The sequence below is a fragment of the Lagenorhynchus albirostris genome, chromosome 9 (genome assembly GCF_949774975.1).
Source record: "Lagenorhynchus albirostris chromosome 9, mLagAlb1.1, whole genome shotgun sequence".
In the NCBI taxonomy this organism is placed as follows: domain Eukaryota; kingdom Metazoa; phylum Chordata; class Mammalia; order Artiodactyla; family Delphinidae; genus Lagenorhynchus; species Lagenorhynchus albirostris.
The window spans coordinates 59944404-59970207 of NC_083103.1; the positions used below are offsets into that span (position 1 = coordinate 59944404).

At 42.2% G+C, this 25804-nt stretch overlaps 1 protein-coding gene across 1 annotated transcript in view; it reads right to left on the bottom strand.

Moving 5' to 3' along the window:
- The window catches only part of RAB30 (RAB30, member RAS oncogene family), an 89138-nt gene extending 63442 nt beyond the window's left edge, over positions 1-25696 (bottom strand). The window contains exon 1 of the mRNA XM_060157865.1: positions 25557-25696. The gene's annotated coding sequence lies outside the window, so the exon portion shown is untranslated. The remainder of the gene's footprint in view (positions 1-25556) is intronic.
- Positions 25697-25804: the final 108 nt, after the last annotated feature.

Below are 25804 nucleotides of genomic sequence, written 5' to 3' on the forward strand. Positions count from 1 at the left end.
GAAACAAATATCAAATGTTTCTCTATTTTAAGGGATTTCTCAAATGCCTACAAATGAGAAAAGTATCTTGTATTACATCTCTTCCCCCTGAAAATCCCTCAAGATTCTTATCAATATAATGGAAATGTGTTTTTTCACAACCAGATGAAAGCCTCCTTTATTTAATTTGAATTTTCCCCCAAGTGGTATGCAGCAATTATTAATGCTGTGTATTGACTTATATGAACCAACCCAGGGGCCTAGGTTCAAAGGATATGGTTTTCTGAGATGAAGTCCAAGGACCTCGGCTTTCCTGTGCCATATAGAGGACGTCTGCCTACAATGAACAGCAAACAAAGCCCACACTGTTCTTTACATAAAAATAGTAATCTAGATAGAGTGATTAATTTTTCAGAACAATCTCTACAAATCTATTAAAATGTCTTCGACTTCAGAAAACTCCATTCAAGCATTCCCATGTGTTACCATTGTCAGGTAAGAAAAACATTCAATTTATATAAGAAAGGAAAGAAAATGTCTCAAGGTACTGTAACTTTAATGAGCTGTTGTTCTCATCCATCAAAACTGAAAGTTTAATGCAGCAAAAATATTTGTTTTAGGCATTATTTGACTCAAAGCCAAATCCATGCCCACTTTTTCTTACAGAATCCCTCAGTTCTTTAACCCACAAACCCCAGGATGTCTCAGACTATAGTTTGAAACTAGAACTTTAAATTAAAATGGTTGTGCAAAAGGAAGAAGGTACCACATACAGACAGCATCTTCCAGTGGCTCCACAAACTTCATCCGAATTAGAGAAAACAACCAGGCTGTCATGTCTTCAAGGGACCTTTGATGTTCAAAGAGAATTCTGTGCACATTAATTCTCAAAATTGTTCACTGACACTGTAAAGACAGCTGCAGAATGATGGGCTTTCCTGGCCCACATCTGCATATTAGCATATGTGTCTGGTAGAAGGACTAGACATCAGCAGACCTGGGCATGGGTCTGGCTCAGCCAGAGTCCCCATTTACTTGTTACTGCTTAAAGCATGTTAACTGCTTAAAGTCCCCATTTACTTGTTACTGCTTAAAGCAGTGTTAACTGCTTAAAGCATGGGTTGATTGACAGATGCATTGATTCATTCATTGAGAAAACATCTGTTGAGGAAATTTTACATGCCAAACCCAGAATGGGGAAACAGAGATGAAGGGGACATGGCCCCTGCCCACAAGGAGCTCATAAGCTAATGGAGAAGCACAGTCCAAACACTTAGACAAGCTGGAGTAAAGGGCTCTGAGCAGGTTAAGCACTTGAGCCTGGACTTGAATCCTGGCTCTACCACTTGGCTGGGTGAATGTGGGCAAATTTATTTAATCTCTTCAAGTTTAGTTCCCTGAGCTGTAAAGTGGGGACAGTAATCATATCTCTTACATTGAGTTACTGTCAGAATTAAGTGAGATAATATATAGTCCTATACATGTCAGTAAACTTTCAGTAAATGTTGGCTATGATTATTATTATTTATTATTATCTGGGTGGTTATACTAGATATCTTTTTAGGTCCTTTATAACCCTAAGATTCTATTAATTAGCTGTGACCCAGAGTAAGAAATTTAACATCTCTGGGCCTCACACTCTTTGTCTGTTAAATGAAAGGGTATAGCTAAGGGACCTCTAAAATTGCTTCCAGCACTAGAATATTAAAAGGCTCTATGACTGTTCTTATATGATTTCATATATGTCTCAGTAACACTGCTTAGATAAACTGGTACAACAAATAAACCATCTTTCTCTGAGTCGTTTTTCACTTTTGTTCCTTTAACCTCATAACCTACCTCTGCATACATAGGATGCGCACAAGGTATCAGTCCCCAGAGAGAAAAATAGGCAAGTGCAGGGGAAGCCAGGTCCCTGTCCCCTTCCTTTAGGCTGGGTAGTGGTTTCCAAAATACAAGTGTGGGAGAAGCATTGTATGGATTCATTCATTCATCCACACAAGCATCCCACATACTGAGGGAAGAGAGCCTTCCTGTGCTCCCGTGGCACCCACAACTTGTCCCCATATGCTACTCTCCACACTGCCATCTTATCTGCCTGCACCAGCAACTAAATTGATTGAGGGCTGGGACTTTGTCATGCTAACTTCGCATCCTCAGTCCCAAACACAGTGCCTAGAATGTGGCAGACACCTAATGACTTAATTAACTAAGATTCAAACTTCCCTCAAAACCAAAAGTATACATTTGCAAAGTTACTAGGCATTTTGAGATGTGGGCCTGAACCTCTGGGGATTCTTTACAAAGGGTCACCAATCTAGTAGTGTCAAGAAATAGCTGTGTGACCCTGGGTGGGAGGGGGAGGGGGGAGGCACGCAGTGGGAGGATCATTTCAGTTTCCTCTTTGATAAAATGAGGGAAATGGATTAGATCAGAGGTTGGCAAACTATGACTCCTGGGCCAAATCCAGCCTATGGTCCCCCCCAGTTTAGAGTGATTTTTACATTTTTAAAGGGTTATGAAGCAAATAAAGAATAATATGCATCAGAGACCCCCCTAAGCCAATGCGGTTCTCTAAACAAAACATATTTACTTTCTGGCCCTTTAAAGCTTGCTGACCCTGGATTAGATGAGCTCTAAAGTCCCTTTAAACCCAGAAATGTTAGCATTCTAATTCTGCTCAATCAATCCCATTCTGGCTCTGCACACAGAGCATTCCCAAGTCTGAATCAGTACGCACAGCAGGAGCTCAATTGTTATTTGTCTAATTGAATAAATGGATTCTGCAGCAGTAACCCTAAGAACTAAATCCCCCACCAAGAGGGTACACTGGGTCAGTGTGTATCAAATGATACAACACGGGGACCATGCAGCAGTTCTACTGGCCCTTTGGATGACAGCGGCACCAAAAATGGCCCAGAGCTCAGATAAACAGGATTAAGATTCACCTTGCTCCACCAAATCAAAAATACACTTAGCCGTCCCCTGAACAGACGCCTTGGGCAAATTGTAAAGCTGTCTAGAAGTTACTATCAGAAACCCAGATCATCTAAACAGATAATCTACCCCCCCCCCCCCCCGCAGTACACAGGCCTCTCACTGTTGTGGCCTCTCCCGTTGTGGAGCACAGGCTCCGGACGGATGCGCAGGCTCAGCGGCCATGGCTCACGGACCTAGCCGCTCTGCGGCACGTGGGATCTTCTTGGACCGGGGCACGAACCGGTGTCCCCTGCATCGGCAGGCGGACTCTCAACCACTGCGCCACCAGGGAAGCCCCTAAACAGATAATCTTAATAGCCATGGGCCCAAGAGAATAAATCCCATCCAAAATAAGGCATATAGGATAATTTAGCTCCCAACATTCTGTTTCTCTTTTCCTCTCTTGTTAAGAATACACAATACCGGGACTTCCTTGGTGGTCCAGTGGGTAAGACTCCATGCTCCCACTGCAGGGGGCCGGGGTTCGATCTCTGGTCGGGGAACTAGATCCCGCATGCCGCAACTAAGAGTTTGCATGCCACAACTAAGAAGTCTGCATGCCGCAACAAAGATTCTGCATGCTGCAACTAAGACCTGGCGCAGCCAAAAATAAATAAATAATAAATTAATAAATTAAAAAAAAAAAAAAGAATACACAATACCAAAACAAGGAATTCAAACATTTATGTCAGGGCAGCCAGCCAAGGAGAGTCTAGAATATATGATCCTATTATCACTAATGGAAGTTGGAGCAAGGTAATGAGACAATAAGGCCTACCTCCACTCTCACTACACATACTTTTCCAAAATAAACAGCTAGCAGTTATTCTTTTATTGTTCCTTCTCTCTACACCCATAAATCACTCCTGGGCATATACCTTTTGCTGGTTTCAAAGAGGGGGTTTCTGGTTTTTCTTTTTTTTTTTTTTTCTTCCTTACCTTCACTCTTCCTCTTTCTGGATGCTACCAAGGAGTCCTGAATGGACCTGGCTGTGCTTGTCTACAATCCCTCAGTTGAGCATCTCCAGTCCACGTGCAACACACACAAACCCAACTTCCCTTGTCAGACTGTCCCTTAGGAAAACAAAGTTGATCTGGGGATTCTGCCCTCTACATTCTCTGCTAAAGAAGCTACTTGGAGCTCTCTCTTCTCCCAGATGACCAGAGAAGTCTGAAGGCGCCCACACCCAATGACGAGGTGGATTCATACATCTCACTCCCATTCCCACCCCCAGGCACCATGCTCCAAATATACTGGCCCGGAAGGTTAAAACAACAACAACCTGTATATCTCAATCCTTAATTCCAGGCTTTTCAGAAACCTGAGGAGAGAAGAATAGTTTCTTTGGATTCTCTTCCTGACACATTAGGTAAGCTTTTTCCAATAGCCAGAACAGACAGACAGACACTGACCCTCTGCTGAGCTCTGCATAAGCTTCAAAAAAAAAAAAAAAAAAATTAAAAAAAAATCCCATTCCTTCTCAGTCTTGTTGTTTTCATGGGTTTTTCAACCAATAAAAAGGGTTTAATCTCAGTTGACATCTTTGCTTTAAAGATAAGAAGCCAACACTTGGGGACTTCCCTGGTAGCGCAGTGGTTAAGCATCCACCTGCCAATGCAGGGAACATGGTTCGATCCCTGGTCTGGGAAGATCCCACATGCCGTGGAGCAACTAAGCCCATGCACCACAACTACTGAGCCTGCGCTCTAGAGCCCGCGAGCCACAACTACTGAGCCCGCGCACCACAACTACTGAAGCCCACTCACCTAGAGCCTGTGCTCCGCAACAGGAGAAGACACCAAAATGAAAAGCCCGTGCACTGCAACAAAGAGTAGCCCCCACTCACCACAACTACAGAAAGCCTGTGCACAGCAATGAAGACCCAATGCAGACAAAATAAATAAATAAAATAAATTTATTAAAAAAAAAAAGAATCCAACACTTGGATTATATTATCAGAGCTCTAAGACCCTCCGCCCCCCGCAATGATCCCAGGGCCAAATAGCCTCACCCACATTTCCTCCAAATTCCATCACTGTAACCCCTGCTGCGGGACCCAGCACAGCCCTGAGCACCTGTTCCTGGCTCTTCTCCCTGCTGGAGCATGTGATTCAGAACCGCTAGGGCCAAAAAAAAAACAATCATCACGTGGTTTTTAAAAAACCACTGGAAGGAGTCTAGGTAATTAACGTACAGAAATGCAGACTGACTGCCTCCACCATAAGATAAATCTGATATCTACTCACTCTGTCTCTATAAAAGGTTTCGCAGACTATTCATTATCATTTGAACAAAGAAAAGAGACCCACACGTGCCTTTTGAATGTAAAGTTTCATAGGAAGCTTGAGGTGATTCAAATAGGTGTTGGAAGATACGTTGGACTACTCAGATATTATCATCAAGTATATATGAGAAAACTACATATTAATACTCAAAATACACTACTGCTTATTCTTTTAACAGTGCACAATCATCTTAGTAAACATGGTACAACCATTCTCACTCCTCAAAGCAGAAATGACCATTTCCTCTACTTTGTGGGCCCACTGGACCCTGTAAGGATGTTAATAACAGGAACTGTGACCCTTTATTTACTCGTTTGTTTGTATGATCATCTCCCCACACTCCACTGCTTCCACTACCCCAGGCTGTAAGTCCCTTGAGGACAAGGACCCCATCATATTCTTTTTGTTTTAATATTTATTTATTTATTTGGCTGCATCAGGTTTTAGTTGCGGCACGGGGTACCTTTCATTGCGGTGCACGGGCTTCTCTCTAATTGTGGCGCATGGGCTCTAGAGTGTGCGGGCTTAGAGTATGTGGGCTCTTAGTTCCCCAACCAGGGATCGAACCCGTGTCCCCTGCACTGGAAGGCGGATTCTTAACCACTGGACCGCCAGAGAAGTCCCCCATATTCTTTCTTGAGTCCTCAGTGCCCAATAGACTGCCTAGCACCCAGCAGGTACTTCATAACACCAGGATGAAAAGCAGGAGATGCAGTAGGTACTAAGAGAGCAGAAACTGAATCTGTCTTATTCGTTGTTACCTGGGCTATACATATTTTTTGAATGAATGGATGTACCGAAGAAATAAAAGACCAGTGGTACTAGGGCATGAAAGTATAGAGCTTGGTTGTGGAGTAATAAATATCATCTTTCATCAATTCTAAAAACATGTTTTCTTACATTTTGACAGCTTAGAAATTAGGATACATTTTACAATGGATGGCATCTTGGCATTGTGTCATAGTTTATTTGGAATCTTCTCTTTCTTTCTCAGTGGTACATAGAACAGTCTTACATGTTCAAAAATAATAGTGTCATAGATTCAGTGAAATACAATTATTTGATGTGGCTGCAGTAAGAAGGGTTGGAAAGATGAGTGTAAAGTTGCACTGAATTTTCCACAAGAGTAGAAACAAAAAGAGAGCTTGGGACTTTTTAGTGGCTGGCAAGTGGAGTGGCTATTTCTTTCAGAATGACTGCTCCTTCTCTAAAAGCAGCCCAATGGCCAGTCTATGCTAAATAATCCTGTCCTTCTGCCTACCACTGATTGGTCCAGGGTTGGTCACATGATCCAAAGTGAGCCAATCATTATTACTCTGAGATTTTTTTACTTGAAGCCAATGAGAGTGTAGGTCAGTTTGTCTCTGATGTTAGCAACAGTGAGATTTAGTGTTCAGGAGCAATCCCTGGCCATGCTCCCTGCCATGTAGGAGAGAAGCAAAGGCAAGAGACACAGTCTTGATATAATTTGAGTGCCTGTGTGGCTCAAACTAGCTACAGGCTCACAAAACCCATTTCTTTTTCTTCTTAGGCCATATTTCTCAGCCTCCTTTACCATTAGGTGGGGTCATGTACTGAGTAATAACTGACGGAATGAGGACAGAACTAATATAAGACACTTCCAGACCTGGCCCATGAAAACCTCACACGTGAGATCCTTCCACCTTCTTCTCCATCTTCAGGTTAAAAGGAGAGAACTCTGAGATACCTAAAAGAGATGGGAGCCACAAGATGGCAGGAGCCTGGGTCCCTGAAACATAGAAGGTAGCCTAACCAGAAAAAAACTATGTTGAACTGTTGTATGAATGAGAAATAAACTTCATTTGTGTTAAGCACTGAAATTTGGGGGGATTGTTAAGGCAATTACCTGCTCTAATATTTCCTGGTTGCAGCTGCACCCAACGTTCGTATGGTTACATGAAACATGCCAGGATTCTTCCCATAAATTCGCTCTTTGCCCAAGCTAGTTTGAGATGGGTGTCTTTCATTTACAACTCGAAGAATTCTGAAGAACACAGCCAAGAAAAATGAACTGCAGTCATTTGAAATGGCAAGAAGATAAAAGTAAGCAACCATCCCTAAGTGTCAAGGGAACACCTAGAAAATTTCTCAGAACAGAGTAATAATTCCAACAAACTGATGACAAATCACAAAAGATTCTTTTCAGTTTCTAAGGGCTTCTAGCTCTGAACTCATAAGCCACTTACAGTAAGATACTCTCTCCATTCTCATTTTATTAACAGAAACATGTATGAAGTTGTAATAACCCTGCCTTAAGGTATACCCTCGTGAGTTCTCACCCATCTAGAATCCTAGCAAGATAAACGTCACTTACCATACATAGTCAGCCCTGCTGTCCCAGGATTTATTGGGAAATGGATCCACATGTAACTCCAGAAAGTCAGATAATTACTCTGGGGCACAGAGCTCTGGGTATGAGTACACAAGCCTGACCAGAATTTTCAAAAATAAATATTCAGGAACCACCAAAGCTTAAGGGAGCATTTATAAGACTATAAATGAAAAGATTACAAAAATAAACAGAAGAGTGACGCCATGAATGCCTACGTGAGCAATGAAAAGTTTTGCCTGAACTGGGAGCCAGAGATGACAGAGCATGTATCCTGCTCAGTTTCCAGAAATGTCTCTCAATGAGCCCAAGTTTGTTTTAAAGCAAGCACTGACATCTATAATACTTTCTAGGGGCTCGTTACAGAGCACTTCTACACTATACATTGAGTAATCTGACTCTCACAATGACAGTAGGAAGCTGGGATTGTCGTCAGTTCTCCATTTACAGCTAAAAACACAGGCTCAGACAGGTCAAGTGCTCACAGCCTCAGGATTTGTGGTTTGAGCCAAGACTTGAGCTCCAATTTCCTGACCCCATATCCTCTGTCCATTTCGTTGTCACCCAAACTATGGAATGCCAGGGCTGAGAAAGCTGGAGAAGACTTTTCCCCACTGCCATAATTCATCAACCCATTTGGAGAGTAGTTTTCTATGTTTCATGCAGTCATATGTGGGAACTTTCCCGGGGGGGTGCGGGGGAGCGTTAAAGGGCCTGGGATAAATGCCTGGTCTGCCTGCAAACCCAGCTGGGAAAACACTCCCTGACAAGACACCACAGCTAGTGCCCACAGGGAAGCCTTGACACAGGAGAAAGGAGCCTGAAGCAGGGGGTTAGGAGTGCTGAGACCCTCATGTAATCCTGGCAGAAACTCATGGTTGGAAGCCTCTGAGAATCAGGCAGCAAGGTCTCTCAGGACCCCAAAAATAGAATCTGGAGCAAATGAACTGAAGTTACTCTTTGCTGGGGAGGGAGAGGGGATCAAATGCATAAACTTAGCTGGCCTCAAAAAGCATTCTCCGGGCTTCCCTGGTGGCGCAGTGGTTGAGAGTCCGCCTGCCGATGCAGGGGACACGGGTTCATGTCCCGGTCCAGGAAGATCCCACATGCCGTGGAGCGGCTGGGCCCGTGAGCCATGGCCGCTGAGCTTGCGCTCTGCAACGGGAGAGGCCACAACAGTGAGAGGCCCGCGTACCGCCAAAAACAAAAAACAAACAAAAAAAAGCATTCTCCCAGATGATTTTCATGAGCCGCTTCTGAGAGACAAATTGCCGATATCAAACACACACATATTACCTGGGAAAGACGAAAAAGGAAAAAAAAAAAGTGCTTTAGTAAAAGCCATTTATCCCTGGCAGCTGGTGATCCACCACCTCGGAAAGAAGACATAGGAAATTGGGGGAGCTGCCATTTGGGGTGTTGGGAAAACTGAGGAGTGGGCCTCTCCTGAATATCACTATTTCCCAGGCTCCAAGGATGAGAGGGAGGTCCTGTACCCTGGTACAGTTCCCCCAGAAACAGAAAAATCCAGGATCCTGAAGAAACATGGGATAGTGGAAGGAGCAAAGGCCTTGATTTGAACAACTTGGGCTTGAGCCACTGCTCAGTCTCTTGGTAGCTGGGACTTCAAGCAAGTCACAACCTCTTTGAGCCCCAGCTTCAATATCTGTAAAGGATACAACACTGACCTTACAGGATTGTGGGGAGGATAAAACAAAATTATTAATGTAAAGGGCAAAGCACAGTGTCTGATATATAAGAGCTGCTCAATAAATATTAGTTCTTTTCCCCCTCAATCCTCACTTCAATTCCTTAGTATTAGAATTCTAATACTTGGTCATTCTAATTCTTAGTAATTCACCAGTCCTTAGTAGTCTTGAGAGGATCATGTATATTATCCAATATCTTGGCCATTTCACTTGCCTCTTTGAAATATAAGCATCTGCGACTTTAGCTGTGAACATCTCAAATAACTCCAGGCCCTAGGGCCTCTTATTAGTCTACTTCATGCTTACTAAATTCCCTTAGACAAACAAACAAACAAACTGCAACCTTATAATCTTTCTCCAGTCTGAAAGAGAATCCAAACCTTATGGATATTTGGCACATAGCTGCACTTAACAACGGGCAAATTCAACTAAACTTTCCACAAGGCTTAAAATAAAAGAGTTTTGAGTTCACCAAAGCTTTACTGAATTTAATCAATATGTAGTGTGCCTATGAACATAGGGACAACAGGAATGATGAGGATCTTGTGGTCTTCTTCATTACCTTCCTGGTCTTTGGGACCATTTCCTCTTGACATCCACCTATCCAAGACAGGGCCATGCCCCTCCTCTAGGTCTTCTGTATATACCACTACCAGTGCTTTGACTGTACTACACAATAGTCATCTATTTTATGCCTCCTTCACTAGTCTACAATCTCCTTTCAGGCAAGAACAGTGTTCTACCAAATCTCAATTACCAGAACCTACCAACACAGTACCTGGTGCGTAACAGATACTGAATTAACATTGGCTCGATGGATGGATAGATGGATGAATAAACAAATAGGGTTTTTAGATCTGGGAGAAACCTTAGAAATAATCTAGTCTAATACAAGGGCTTCATTTCACAGATAAGGAAGCTGAGGCTCAGAGCTGTAAGATGACTCAGCCAAGGTAGCCTCAAAGGCAGCAAGAAGATGACAAGTGGTGGCAGTCACATGTCTTTTTTTTTTTTTTGGTATGCGGGCCTCTCACTATCGTGGCCTCTCCCGTTGCGGAGCACAGGCTCCAGACGCGCAGGCTCAGCGGCCATGGCTCATGGGCCCAGCCGCTCCGCGGCATGTGGGATCATCCCAGACGGGGGCACGAACCCGTGACCCCTGCATCGGCAGGCAGACTCTCAACCACTGCGCCACCAGGGAAGCCCTCACATGCCATTTTGACTGTGAGTTCAAAGGCAGACATCACTTCACACTCACCTCCAAGGGGAGGCCGTGTAGCTTGGTGGACACAGCATGGGCTCCCCGGTGACGTCTTCTGCTACCTATCAGTCATGTGATTTTTGATAAATTGCTACATCTCTCTGAGTCACAGTGGCTGCATCTGTTAATTGGGGCTATTAATAACTCCAGGGTTGTTGGGGGTATTAAATCTGCCAACATACATAAAGTGCCTCGCATAGCATCAGCACTATGTGCTAAACAAATGTTTACTGAGTGAATCATGAATGAGTCCCTGTCTAGCATACCACGACTTCATGATCCTGGCTTAGACTATATACTTAAATCTCTGCCCACGTGGAAGGTGGCTGGGACACCCATAATTATAGAGCCATGTACTTGGAGTTTGTTTCTTGCTGGAATTGCATTTTAAAGCCAAGTAGCCTCTGTAATGTTGTTCACTGTTCCTTTCACCTGGGTTGCCCTTCCTACCTTCCTCATTGCCACACAATAGTTACCCATCTTCCATTACCCAGCTATATGCCCTGTCTAGAAAGCCCTCTCTCGTTCCTATGATGTCTTCAGTCCTTCCTGTCTCACTAATTACTTTGCACCCTAGAGTAGAGGGGTGTATCTGTTTTGTTTTTTAAATTGTGGCAAAATACATATAATGTAAAATTTACCATCTTAACCATTTTTAAGTGTACAGTTCAGTACTGTTAAGTATATTCACATTGTTGTGCAGCCAATCTCCAGAACTTTTTCATTTTGCAAAACCAAAACTCTATACCCATTAAACAATGACTCCCCTATTGCTTCCTCCTCCCATACCCTGGCAACCACCATTCTACTTTCTGTCTCTAGGAGTTTAATGACTCTAGGTACTTCCTATAAGTAGAATCATACAATATTTGTCCACTTGTGTCTGGTTTATATCACATAGCGTAATGTCCTCAAGGTTCATCCATGTTGTAGCATGTGTCATAATTTCCTTCCTTTTCGAGGCTATTCAGCTTTGAACTACATTCAAGGCTGAATACATTGAATGATTATCCAATATTCCACTGCATGTACATTCTACATTTTGCTTATCCACATATCTGTCGATGGACACTTGGGTTTGCTTCCACTTTTTGGTTATTGTGAATAATGCTACTATGAACATGGGTGTATAGAGGTATATCTGTTTTATCTCCTCTACTTAAGTGTGAATTTTTCAATGACGAAGAGTGGGTCTCAGTCACCTCTATAGTTCTCAAGGTATCTGACACATGATGAGCACTCAATAAATACCTATCAAATAAATAAGACAGTAATCTGCTCCAAAGATGAAGTAAAAAAGTAATGATCTTCCACACACAAATTTTCAAAATGGCAGAATTACACAGCAGAAAAGCACAGTCTTTGCAGTAAGACAGTCTTGATTTCTGGTCTTGGATCTGCTTCATCTTAGTCATGTGATCTTAGACATGTTGCTTAAGCTCTTCAGTTTCTTTATGTGGTTTTTGCCACAATTAAATACTATAACTTATGTAAAGCAGTTAGCACAGCACTTGGCACACCATAAACTCAAAAAATGTTTGCCAATATTACTATTATAAAATTATATAATAAAAGTAACTTATTGCACATACAAACATGCCATTTAGCTTCCTGGCCAAGATGACTTTAAAAGCAAAGAACGTACAGAATTCTGAAACCAAACAATTATGACAGGTCATAGTCAAAACAGAAAGAAACTATACAGCAGTTACAATGAATCCAGATTGGTATCACTAAACATGGAATCTTGAGCTATACAGTTGCAGTTCTGGGAGCTGGAAACTTTGTCACATCAAAGGGACAGACTTAAATGTTGTACTAAGAATCATCTCACTCAGCAAAGCAGCCTAAGATCTCATAAATGTTTTTTGTGTTTGTTTTTAATTTTCTTTTTTTTAAAATAAATTTATTTATTTATTTATTTTTGACTGTGTTGGGTCTTCGTTGCTGCGCGTGGGTTTTCTCTAGTTGCGGAGAGTGGGGGTTACTCTTCGTTGCAGTGCGTGGGCTTCTCATTGCAGTGGCTTCTCTTGTTGCGGAGCACGAGCTCTAGGTACGTGGGCTTCAGTATCTGTGGCATGCGGGCTCAGTAGTTGTGGCTCGCAGGCTCTAGAGCGCAGGCTCAGTAGTTGTGGTGCACGGGCTTTGTTGCTCTGTAGCATGTGGGGTCTTCCCAAACCAGGGCTCGAACCCGTGTCCCCTGCATTGGCAGGCGGATTCTTAACCACTGTGCCACCAGGGAAGTCCCTCATAAACGTTTTTTTAATCAGGATGACTTGAGGGTTTTTTTGGTGCCTGGGCTAAATCTATTTTGGATTTGATCATTCATGTTTTGAACATTTCAACAAAACGATGAAAGAAATAAATAGATCTTTATTACTATTTCAGACAGAAGTATTTATTTCGATCTGTCTCAAAGGAAATTGAGTGTCCCCACCCCACTCCCAGATCTTCTTGGACATTAATTCCTTTTGAGGTTGCTATCCAAATTTTCCAGACCAGAAACATTCCTTCCAAAGCTAGCTCTTAGAAAGTAGCGTTCTTAAATGTTAGAAGGAAAAGCTTATTCGAGTTTCTTTTTGTCTGCCAAAACAATTAACATTTGCCATGGCTAATTTAAATGGCTCTCTGAGACAAAATCAGAAACTCAGTTGTGTGGTGGAGGAGAGGGAAGGGAAGAAAAAGAGAAGGTAAGACAGAGTTGCCTGAATGCTAATATTGGCCCAAATGTGACCCCAAGGGACCATAACTCCTAACTTTCCTAGGACAATCATGACTTCATGTAAATTTAACTCTATACTGAGATGATCTGTTAAATGGATAACTAAATGTGATGATATACATATATTTTATAAGACCTTGCAATTAATTTATAAATAAGGGTAAAAATTCTTTGTCAGACCATACGTTCCAATTTTGAATTCAGAACAATACTTTCCCCATATGCTACGTGTCAATTTTAATTTGGCTCCCAAACAACCGCTAAGGGCTACTGCTGCCTTACCCACCCAGGATACCCAAATGACGTCGAGGCCTATTAGGTGAAGGGCACCAGGGTGAGACTTGAAAGGCAGGGCCCTGTTTAATCTTCACAACAACACTATGCTCTAAGTATTGATTTTGGTGATGACTGCACAACTCTGTGAATATACTAAAAAACTACTGAGTTGTATGTACAGTTTAAATGGGTGAATTGTGTGATGTGTGAATTATATCTCAATAAAGCTATTTTAAAAGTCAGCATGATAGGGCTTCCCTGGTGGCGCAGTGGTTAAGAATCCACTTGTCAATGCAGGGGACAGGGGTTCCAGCCCCGGTCTGGGAAGATCCCACATGCGGCGGAGCAACTAAGCCCGTGCACCACAACTACTGAGCCTGCGCTCTAAAGCCTGCGAGCCACAACCACTGAAGCCCGTGTGCTTAGAGCCCGTGCTCCGCAACAAGAGAAGCCTCTGCAATGAGAAGCCCAATGAAGAGTAGCCTCAGCTCACCACAACTAAAGAAAGCCCGCATGCAGCAACAAAGACCCAACGCAGCCAAAAATAAATAATTTTTAAAAAAAATTTAAAAGGCAGCATTATATAAAATAGTAAATCTTAAGAAAGCTCACTATGTACACACACACCCCACTCACTCCTACTGCCCTGTGCCTGTAATCATTTTGTTATCTTATATCCTTCCAATTTCTAATGTATTTTCTTTTTTTTTTTTTTTTGGTACTCGGGCCTCTCACTGCTGTGGCCCCTCCCGTTGCAGAACACAGGCTCCGGACACGCAGGCTCAGCGGCCATGGCTCACGCGCCCAGCCGCTCCGCAGCATGTGGGATCTTCGTGGACCGGGGCACAAACCCGTGTCCCCTGCATCGGCAGGCGGACTCTCAACCAGTGCGCCACCAGGGAAGCCCTAAAATGTATTTTCTTATCCCCACTTCTTTCACAAAGTATGCACTCTTCTACACCAGCGTTCTTCTTTTCTTCTTTTTGGATCATCCTCCTTTCACTTAAAATATGCTTGGAGATCTTCGCATATCAGTACTTAGAGAAACCCTCATTTTTGTTTGTAGTTTAATAGCTTTCCCTTTTGTGAACATACCCATTTAATTAACCAGTTTCCCACTGATGCACACTTAAGGTTGTTTCCAATCATTTGCTATTAGCAACAATGATACAATGCTTGTGCTTTTTTTTTTTTTTTTTTTTTTTTTTTTTTTTTGCTGTGTCGGGTCTTCGTTTCTGTGCGAGGGCTTTCTCTAGTTGTGGCAAGCGGGGGCCACTCTTCATCGCAGTGCGCGGGCCTCTCACTATCAAGGCCTCTCTTGTTGCAGAGCACAGGCTCCAGACGCGCAGGCTCAGTAGTTGTGGCTCACGGGCCTATTGCTCTGCAGCATGTGGGATCCTCCCAGACCAGGGCTCGAACCCGTGTCCCCTGCATTAGCAGGCAGATTCTCAACCACTGTGCCACCAGGGTGTACCTTCTTTTTAACTTGGTTTTATCAGGTAACATTCTGCTCCTGGACTGTCAGGAGACAGCACCAATAGCAGGAACCACTTCAGAGTTAGTTGGAACCGGGTCTGCATCTAACCTCCTCTGCTAACTAGCTATTAGCTACATGCCTCTAGGAAAGTTACTTGTATTTTCCGAGCCTTAATTTCCTCACTTCATAAAGTGGGCAGAATTCCACCTACTTTATCAGTTTGCTTTTAGGGCTCAATGAGATAAGACTGGCTCCCACTGGCCAAACTTGGGACAATTTTTGTATCAAAAAGCATAAATATTGGGGGAGGGGAGGCAGAAGATTGGTAATGGACTATAACACATTGGGGGGAAAAGAATCCAGGAATCCAAGTGATACTAAAAAATAAAATAAAAATACAAAAATAAAAGAGGAGGGGAGCTGAAAGCTAATCTATCAGAAAAATGCCAGGAAACAAATACAGAAAAAATTCACTGCCTAAATTTTTTTTAATAAAATAAATAAAATTTATTTATTTTATTTAAAAGAAAAATGTCAGACTCTGACAAGTACAGGCTTCTGGTAACTGACGATACTGCTGAACTGAATGAATAAGCATTTTCAGAACTCTAATGGAAAACTGATGAATTCATAAAAGTTCTAACAAAAGATCAAGATGAAAAAAAAATTACATGGGACTGAGTGAACTGATGAGGATGATTATAATTTTTGTGACTTTCTGTTTGAATTAAAAAAAAAATCCCACAAGGACTCAGAGGCAAAAAAAACAAATCAATTTTCACTGCAAAGTAAAGGAGCTGTTACGGTGGAGGATTACTGGACTGAATGTCAATATTATGACACAATATGAGTGTGTTTCATGTTTGGTAATTGCAATCATTGTTGCTTTTGTTGTGGTCATCCATTTACAATGCTTGGTGTCAGTTTATTTATCTCTTGTAAAAATAAAATACAGTGTGTGTGTGTGTGGAAAAAAAAAGAAAAAAGAAAAATGTCAGGAAACAAATACAGAACGGAAGAGCAAATTAGAAAATCATCCTTTAATAGATGTTAATTAACCTAGGCCAGGATTATCAATAGATGTTTAAACCACTGAATGAAAGTTTTTGAGAAACAGGATATCCAAACAATCTCAAAGTATAACCCCACAATTTTATTAATTACAAAGAGAAAAGGGTTCCTTTACAATGCAGATATCAGGCAATGTCACCTCATCCAAAATACAAACCTCACATCACCAGTGACATGACAAACTGACAGAATGTGTCACCTAATGTGATGCAAGGGGAGGGATGCAGCATCGCCTCCAGGGAATTCTTACCACGAATGTTTAATCTGAGTCTAAGAATGAGAAAACAATTAGACAAATCCAATCTACAGTCTACAAAGCAGCTGAGATCAAAATGTCAATATTATGAAAGACAAAAAAGGCAGGGAAACTTTGCTACATTAAGAGAAACTAAAGAGACACGACTACATTGTGTAAGTAATCCTTATTAGATCCTGGGTCCCCCTCCCCCCAAAACGTTATAAACGACATTGGAACAATTGGGGAAATCTGAAGAATATTATTGTTTCAATATAATGATATTGTGGTTACAGGGGAGAATGTCCTTGTTCTTTAGACATACATGCTCCCGTGCTTAGAGGTAAAGTGTTGTCGTGTCTGCAACTCACTTTCAAATGGTTTAGAAAAAAAAAGTGTGTGTGTGCGTATGTGTGCGTGTGTGTGTGCATAGAATGGTAAAGCAAACAAATCTAGATGAAGGGTGTAAGAGTGTTCACTGTAATACTTTTGCAATTTTTCTATATGTTTGAAAATTTTCAAAATAAGTTGGGGAAAAAAAATCAAACCAAACATGTAAACCACTTGACCCAGCACCCAGTAGGTGCTATGATTGTTCCCATCATGGCTTCAACTAACTCAATACATCTACAAAAAGCTCCTCCCCTGTGCCCATGGGTAAAATAAACCAAATCAAAGTAAACACCACCAGCCAGCCAGTCCTGCCTTCAGAATGCTTACACTTTTGATCAGATGGCAAGGCAAAAACAGGAAGCAGCTGGAGATGAAGTAAGGTTTCGGTTCCAGAAAATCTACCTGGGGCCTACAACTGCAAATTTTTTTTAAATTAGGTAACTTTAAAAAAGAGAACAGAACCAGTTACTTACCGTCACTAAGAATTGTTTCCTCATTTACATGGAAAAGTGGAGCTAAAATCTACCACCCAGGTTGACAGAATAAGACAGCATACACAATACACCTTTGTAAAGCATATATTATTGAAGACTCTCATTAAAAGATATTAGTCTCCTAGAATAAAAGCAGAGAAGGAAAGCTCCTGGATGGTTCCACCTTTGTTTTCCTATCAGAACACCCAGCAGAAGAATTTGCATTTAGCTTATGCTCACAAATATTGGATGAAGACATAATAATAAGACATTATGAGACAGAATGCCTAAAGAAAGTCTTTTGGGTAACAGATGCCACTGGAATTAGAGGAAAGATTAATATGAGCTGGCCCAGCCAGAGACAGCAACACCTTAACAAAAGCACATATTTATGTGCACATAAATTTGCCAAAGCCCTATTACACACATTATCTCATCTGAGCCTCACAATAATGCCCATTTTGGAGATGAATAAACTGAGGCTTGAAAAGACAAATTACCCACCTAGCACACAACTCAAATTTGTGTTTGCTCAACCCAGCCACAGAAGAACAAAAATAACTGGCTAAAAGAATGGAAATAATTCACAGCTCAGCGATCCCAGGGTCTCTGCTGGGACAGTGAGTCACTGATGGCCACTCCTAAACTCAGACCTTTTACTAAAAAAATGCCAAAAATCTGCCTTGGGATTGCTTCTATGGATATTCAGAAAGATGAAAAATCAGGCCTTTTTACCATGTGCTTCAGATATTAAAACAGTGGAGCTTAAATTCCCCTTTCTTGTGTGGTTATGTGAAGGAGATGGAGAGGAAGTGAGCAGAAGAGGTTATTTTCACTTCAAGGTTGATGGTGTCTGCATTTTAGTGAAGTTAACCTTAACTCAAAGATAAAATTTTTCTGCAGAATTTTCTGGGGGAAAACTCTTGGCTGCTTTACTATTTCAGATCACTTCTTAAACATCCTGCTGTGTTGCAGACTGGGAAATATATTTTATTTCTCTCTTCCAGAGGTTTCCATGTTATTTACATATCAACCTTTACTACAGCCATCACAAAAACCAGCAGGAACTCTTAATTCCATTTTTCCCCACTTTCTGTCCACCCATCACTAATTCCTTCCCTTAGTAAGAGAGGGTAGCCCAAGTGGCTAATGGACTTGACAAATGGCAGTGTCAAAGACTGCGATACGAATTTTTTTTAATACTTATTTTATTTATTTTGGCTGCACCAGTCTTCCTTACGGCATGCGGGATCTAGTTCCCTGACCAGGGATCGAACCTGGGCCCCCTGCATTGGGATCTCGGAGTCCTACCCACTGGACCACCAAGGAAGTCCCTGCGATAAGAATTTAAATCAGGGGGCAATTAAAGGGAAACTGTCCGTGCCCTTTGACCCAGCATTTCTACCCCAGAAATGAATCCTACAGAAATATTCCCACAAGTTCATTACAAAAGGATGCATGCTCAAATGCTCACTGCAGTAGTGTCCAACAGCCACTGAAAAGGGCAAGTTAGAGGAACATGCAAATACATGGGGCAAATGCCTGAAAATATATTAAGTAAAAGAGCAAGCAGAATATGTATTATAATAATATCATTAGCATATGTGTGGGACAAAATGACAGCCATACACATCAAAATCGCAACAGTTGACTATGGTGGGGTGGAATCAAGGGAATTTTCCCTTTGTACAGTAGTTTGTTGTATATTTCTGTAATGAATTTTGCTTAATCTTACGTTATGTCTAGAATCAAAAAACTAATTTAAGATATATATTTATGTGCTCTTTCATGGCCTTTCCTCTTTGCAGTCAAATGCTCTACTCCTGAGTTATAGCCCCGCTTATCTTCGCTCTTCACTTTGGAAACAGCTAGCGTTCTACCTGCATTACTACCTCTAGAAATAAAGAGTGCTGGCTGTAGAAGTTTGCACTCTTAGGGAGTGACAGAATCATGGTTAGAAAGGACAGAAAAGGTCACCTACAATATCTGCCAACAAGTGGTATTCCAGCCCATAGGCTAATTAAATATGTGCTGTTATCAAGAAAATCACTATCTTCTGAAGCAGGCCTTGATGTCTTGTAGCTTTGCTGTGACATTCCTAAACATGACATTCAGGAACGGGCAACTGACCTGGACACCAATGTCCACAATGTGGCAGGCTAAGCAGACAGAATCATTATCACATCCAAGAAAACTAACATTGTTACACTGTCATCTCCTATGCAGCTCCCATTCAAATTTCCCCAACTGTCCCCACAATGTCCTTTATAGCTTTTTTTTTTAAGTCCAGGATCCAATCAAGGGTTGCATGTGGCATTTGGTTGTCACAGCACTTTAGTCTCTTTTAATCTAGATTAGTCCCCCATTCATTTTGTTTTGTTTTGTTTCTCTTTCATGACATTGACATTTTCGAAGATCGCAGGCCAGCTGTTTTGCAGTATGTCCCACAATCTGGACTTGCCTGATTATTTCCTCATGATTAGATTTAGGTTAAACATTTCTGTCAAGAATTCTACCTTGGCGATATTGTGTACTTCCCATTGCATCAAGTTTCTAGTTACACTGAGTTATCTTTTTCTTCATTGTGTCACTGTGGGTACCAAGAAAGCATCAGCCAATAAATAAAATATGTAAAATAATAAATAATGTCAAAAACAGCTTCAATGAGCACCAGCTATTCCAGGCACAGTGCCAGACATTTCAAAATGTATTAGCTCATTTAAACCTCACGACAATCATGCAAAGAAAGAGGTTCAAAGAAGTTAAGTCATTTGCCCAAGGACACACATGTAGTGATAGAAAAATGCACAATGCACATGTGAACTCACACACACACACACACACACACACACACACACACACACACACACACAAATGATCTCTGGGGTTCATGGTCTCCTTGAGGATCTTCCAGGGACAAGTTAAGAAGCCCTATCTTAGGGCTTCCCTGGTGGCGCAGTGGTTGAGAGTCCGCCTGCCAATGCAGGGGACATGCATCCATGCCCCAGTCCGGGAAGATCCCACATGCAGTGGAGCGGCTAGGCCCGTGAGCCATGGCTGCTGAGCCTGCGCATCCGGAGCCTCTGCTCAGCAACAGGAGAGGCCACAACAGTGAGAGGCCCGTGTACCGCAAAAAAAGCCCTACCTTAAACTAATCTCGAGGAGTCCTACCTAGCTTTCGAGGGTTGAATTCCTGTGAAGAATAAACTGAAAATAAATGATCTGTGGTCCATACAAAATTCTTCCACACTTGGAAATGTTTGGAGATGGGCCACCTTTCCACCATAGCCAAGAAAATAGGGCAATGGTTCCATAAATTATTTTAACATTCTGGTATTTGTTTGTCTTGTTTTTTACTATTCTGCAATAAAATGAAAAAAATAGAGAATTTTTCACAAAGCTAAATATATTTTTAATTTTAAAATTATGCTCTTTCTACAACTTTTGATATAAAATGTCCTTTATTTCATGAGATAAAGCGAAGGAGGACATATTTTTTAAATATCTTTACTACAGAAAAATAACCATTGGCAACAACTCACCCAATTTTATCTTATTTTTTGTATTTTTACTTATCTATAAAATTCAAAAGTCTGAAACCCATTGATCTAGGGAATTCTATACAATCAAAATTATTTTTGAGAAACTAACTGGAATAAATGAAGTTCAGCCCAAAAAGAAACCAGATCTGAAATATTTCAAATTTCCCTTTAAGTCAACCAAAAAACATTTCAGAAGCTTGGGTGTCCTCATTTTAATGCATTTGTTAAAACCATTTTACATTTTATATTTGCATTACTCATTGCCATCTTCCGATATGTTGATATTTCCTGCTTTTGAATGGGCCCTTATGACTTAGATTAGTTTATTCAGTCTACAAACATTCACAGAGTCCCCAGTTTGTGCAAGGCACTCTATTAGGTGCCTGGGAACCCAGACTGGTGAGTTTTTTCTTGCCTCCATGTCTCAGGTCAAAGGTCACCAACAACTTTGTGAACACTGCTCCTCCCCCGCCAAGGAAGGATGAAAGTCCCCCTTGGGGCTGTGCTCTCCTAGCACTGCCTACAAACCTCTCTGTGTGTGATTATATGTTTATGTTCCACTCCCTCACCTGAGCAATTTTTCCAAAGCAAATACTATCTTATTCAATGCTGTATTCCTAGCACAGTGCACGTATACCTGGTGATCAGTATAAATTAGTGGAATAAATATATCTTATGATGAGGAAACTAAAGCTCACCAAAAAATATGACGTGTCCAAAATCATACAGCTAATAAATAAGTAGTACTCAGTCTTAGAAAGCCTCACCAGAGCTCTCTTCCATTCCACCATGCTGCATCCTACACACAGACAGGGTGAGTGAAAGATCTTAGATGTCTTCCTGGAACCTGAAACTCAATATGACCAAAAGTCCCTCCTCCTTGAGAAAACAAACAAAAATCTGGTCCCCAGCTAATGTTACCTTTCTCTTGTAAGCGGCATCTCCAGTGGCTCAAGGAAAAACTCAAGTCATCTCGACTCTCTCTTTTCCCTATACCCACATCCAATCAGTCTACAGTCTTATCACTTATAATCTTCAAACTTAGTGTCTCTCCAATCTCTTCCCTTCTGTCCTAGCCCCTGCCACCACCCTAGATCCAAGCCACCACCATCCCACACGTAGACTACAAAAATGACGTGCTACCTCATCTCACGTTCACTTTGGCTAATTCTTTCCAGTCTCTTTCCCACTTAACAGCCACCGTGATGGTTTTAACATCATTCTACCTGCATATGTAATTCATCTAGCTAAGTAAAGCCATTCACTTAAGATAAAGACCAAATTCACCTGTGGCTCAGAAAACTGCCCACTCTTTAGACTCTGTCCACCTCTCCAGCCTCATTTGTCTTCATTCTGGTCTCTCTCTCTCTTGCTCTGCCCCCATATACTAACCTTTTAAATCCTCATATTTATCGCTTTCCTTTGTACTTTGAACATGCAGTTGCCCTTTGTCTCCATTCTCAGCACCACCCATTGCCGTCCTAAATTACTTACACTCACTCTCCAAGTCTTCTTGAAATGTCACTTCCTACAGAAAGCCTTCCCTGATTCTCCCAGACAAGGGAAGCACACCACATTAGGCACTTCTATCCCACCTAGTAGTACATCCCCCTTTGGCAGGAGCATTCATCACACCTGCAATTACTTCTCCAATGATTATCTCCCCTATTAGAACATAAGCTCCATGATGGCAGTGGAAGCGTCTCTTTTCACTGAGGTATCCAGTCCTTAGAATATAGTAGCTGCTCACCATATCTGCTGACAGAAGGACAGGCTGAAGCCATAACATCAGGCCAAGTAAACCAAGGGGAAAGGATTCTTATCCCTTTGCAAAGGATTTAAACTAATGGAGAGGACTTCCCTGGTGGAGCAGTGGTTGAGAATCCGCCTGCCAATGCAGGGGACACAGGTTCAAGCCCTAGTCCGGGAAGATCCCACATACCGCAGAGCAACTAAGCCCATGCACCACAACTACTGAGCCTGCACTCTAGAGCCTGCGTGCCACAACTACTGAAGCCTGCATGCCTAGAGCCCGTGCTCCACAACAAGAGAAGCCACTGCAATGAGAATATGTGCACCGCCACAAAGAGTAACCCCCGCTCACCACAACTAGAGAAAGCCCGCGTGCAGCAACGAAGACCCAATGCAGCCATAAATAAATAGTTTAAATAAAATAAAATAAAATAAAATAAAAGAGAAAGGAATGCACAGTTTTTCAAGGTCACAGGGATAGCAGTGATAGGGCCAAAACTAACCTTCCATTCTGCTCATTTCTCCTCCCTAAAACACTAAAAAGCCTGGGTAGGAGAGGGCACAGCTTAGAAGAAGGGATGAAAAGACGGTGAGTGAGAGGTCCAAGATGACAGCTTCTGAATCTGCCTGTCACACTAATTGCCTCCAGATGGGCAGCAGTTAGACTTTTCATGCCTAGAGAAGCACTGTCTTACACAAACATAACCACTACCACATCCTTCTCCTTAATAGGAAGTTTATAAAATAACAAACTTCTTTCATCCACAAAGGAGAAGAAATAACAGGAGGAAAAGCTGTTGCTGCTCCAAGCACCTTAAGAAAAAAAAAAAAAACAAATGGCTAGTTTGGCCACCTGGACCTGCTCCTCAGCAATCAACAGGGAAGGGAGGGGAAAAGACAGCCTTCCTACCACATACTAAAGCAGGGAAAGGAAAAAAAAAGTATTAAATGAGGCAGAAGCCATTCGAAGTCTACTTGTTCTTTGGGAATTATGAGAACATTTTGTGTAGAGCATTTAAAAACCTTGCTAATGCATTGGCAGCTCTTAATACAGGTACCAAGGAAAGGAAAAGTGGCATGAGCTCAACTGCAACAGTTAACTGTCCACGTGCTGCTGAGGCCAAACTATGTCTGTCACAGAAGCCACAAACCAGGCCAAGGGGTCAGGTTCGTTGCTGTTCATCCTGCCAAGCACCAACTGCAAGAAAAAGAAAAGGCAAAGCCTCTTCAATGAGGACTCTGTAGAATAACTATTAGCACAGTCTCATTCACCCTGGAATTTCTGGGTGAAGAAGAGAAGGGATGAGAGGGTATTAGAGACTGGAAAGTGACTCAGAGAAAGAGATGTCATCTACTGGTGATAAGAGGGAGATTTTGAAACACAGAGGAAAAATGAGAATTGCAAATGGAGAGGCAGGGAAATAAACTGGAAGAACTTCAAGAGACACAGAGGGGTGGGGAAAGGAAGGTACAGCGGGAGGGATGCTCAGCAAAGCAGACAGTAAGCAACAGAAAAACACAGAGAGAAGCAAAGCCAAGCAGTCCATCTTTTCCCAAATCCCAAAGCTGCTCATTGCATCCCAATAAATCACTCTACCACAAAGCCCATACAATGAATTGTCCTTTGCATCCAGTAACAAGCAGCATTTAACGAAGCATCGCCCAGCTGCAACTTTAGAGACCTAAGGGTCTGAATTAAAAATGTACAAAATTGGTTCAGCAACAGAAGACAACTAGTAATGACTTTCCCCCAATGCCTGCCTTGGCTATGAAAGGTTTAGCATTTTGAAGTTAAGCATAAAACACTCTGGCATTTCTCCTTTTTACATTCCAAGAGGGGGTGTGGTTGACCCCAGGTCCATTCATTTCCAAGGTTGTAGATCTCTCAGCTAAGACTGGCCCCATCTGTTCTGGAGTCAGCCAGCTGTTTATTTCAAAATAACATATTTATTGTACTAATCATCCTACTAACTCTTACAAGAAGAGAGCCAATATCATACGGGTCGAAATGCTCTCTGTCTTGTTAAACGTGTCAGTTTGTTTAAAAACCAAAACCAAAAAGCAAAAAAAACTCTACTATCCTCCTCGGTTTCCACCTCCAGGATCACTCTTCCATGCGTACCTTTCAGTAACGGCAAATGAAGGTTAATGGCGCTTCTAACTTTTCCTTTCCCTAACGCTTTAAAATGAACCAGAGTGTACCTAATGATCCCTTCTCCAAACCGTTATTTGTGACTGGTGACTGTGCCTCAGGAAACGGCAGCTCATTATGGTACCATTGTCAGTGGCAAGGAGCCTATTGCAATGTAATTTAAAACACTCACACAAGCACAAATCTGTCGGCTCCACTTCCAAACAATCCTGAAATCCTGCAGTTGGGAGAAGAAAAACACTTAACAAAAATGCTGCATCTAGAAGCCCAAGAGAACCTTCACCAGACACGTGAAATGTTTCTGACAGGCACGGAGTGCACCATTAAAGGACACTGTCACCTCAAATCAGCAAAAAAGGCGAGACAAACGACGTAGACACACATACACATAAAATAAAGCCCCACAAAACTTAACCTACTCAGAAGCACGTTCATCTTAAAAATGAATAGTGTGTGCTCGCCCAAGTGACATGAAATGTTCCAAAGTAGTGCGACCACATTAAATCACTGTCTCCATTTCTCCCCACGCATCACCCCTTCCCACTCAAATCTGAGCACTCGGGCCGTGTGTGACAGGACTGCAGTCCCCCAACCTCTGCCTTCCTCTGATTTTCCAAGAGCACTTCCCAACGTCCTCCGCAGCCCAGCCCCCTCTCCCAGACTCCAAAAAGGTTGAGGGGAGTTGCGACTAGGGAACTGGCAGGCATAGGTCCTCCGGCGGGGGAAGGTTGCTGGAGTTGTTCTTTGCAGTGACCCAAATTGCACAGAGCTTTTCGCTTAGCAGCGTTTGCGAGCACCTCCCCAGTCCTCCCGCCCCCATCTTCCCAAAAGAAAGCCTTGAGAACTAAGCGGGAGGAATAACTTGGTAAGAATCATTTGAATAAATCACTTCAACTCACCTGGTTTGGGATTTTTCTCCCCACCCCAGGCATAAACAGAAAGGATGTGCGAATGAGTCACGCACGCAAGGGAAGGTGTTGCGATGTCCTAAGTCCAAGGGCTGGAGTCAGTCCCTGCCCTGGTGCTGCTGCTACTCTTAGCTCAGCTGGAGCGAGCGGCAATCGCAAGCCTAGCAGCAGCAGGGGGGTGGATAGACCTTAGCACAATGAATGCAGTGGGGTTTTTGCAATGACATCATCCCTCTGTC